The following is an 866-nucleotide window of genomic DNA, read 5'->3' on the forward strand; positions in this document are numbered from 1 at the left end:
CACATTTCTGGGTGACTCTTAACCTCCCCACGTCTACCTTTTGACTCATTCCTCTCTGCCTCCTTTCTTTCCACTCGTCTCCTCTTTGACCTCACCCTCTCACCTTCCCCCCCTACTCACAAGGCAGGCAATACGCTTGACCTCATCTTTACTAGATGCTGTTCTTCACTAATCTCATTGCAAACTCCCCTCCAAAGTCCGGACCACTACCTTGTATTTTCCTTTTCCCTCTCGCCTCTCATCCAACACTTCCCACACTGCCCCTACTCGGATGGTATAGCGCGCCGTCCCAACCTTCGCTCTCTCTCTCCCCGCCTACCTCTCCTCTTCCATCCTAATCATCTCTTCCCTCTGCTCAAACCTTCTCCAACCTATCTCCTGATTCTGCCTCTTCAACCCCTCCTCTCCTCCCTTTCTGCATCCTTGACTCCTTATGCCCCCTATCCTCCAGGCCGCTCGGTCCCCCCTCCTGCTCCGTGCTCGACGACTCATTCGAGCTCACAGAAACAGGGCTCCGGGCAGCCGAGACCCGGGAAATGGAGGAAAACTCGCCTCCCTGCGGACCTGTCATCCTTTCACTCCCTCCTCTCTACATTCTCCTCTTCTGGTCTCTGCTGCTAAAGCCACTTTCTACACTCTAAATTCCAAGCATCTGCCTCTAACCCTAGGAAGCTCTTTGCCACCTTCTCCTCCCTCCTGAAATCCTCCCCTCCTCCCTCCCCCCCCCCTCCTCCCTCTCTGCGGATGACTTCGTCAACCATTTGGAAAGAAGGTCGACGACATCCATCCTCGTTTGCTAAGTCAAACGACCACTGCTGGTTCTGCTCACACTGCCCCTTTACCCTTGCTTGACCTCTTTTCCCCTC

The sequence above is a fragment of the Salvelinus sp. IW2-2015 genome, unplaced genomic scaffold (genome assembly GCF_002910315.2).
Source record: "Salvelinus sp. IW2-2015 unplaced genomic scaffold, ASM291031v2 Un_scaffold591, whole genome shotgun sequence".
NCBI classification, from domain to species: domain Eukaryota; kingdom Metazoa; phylum Chordata; class Actinopteri; order Salmoniformes; family Salmonidae; genus Salvelinus; species Salvelinus sp. IW2-2015.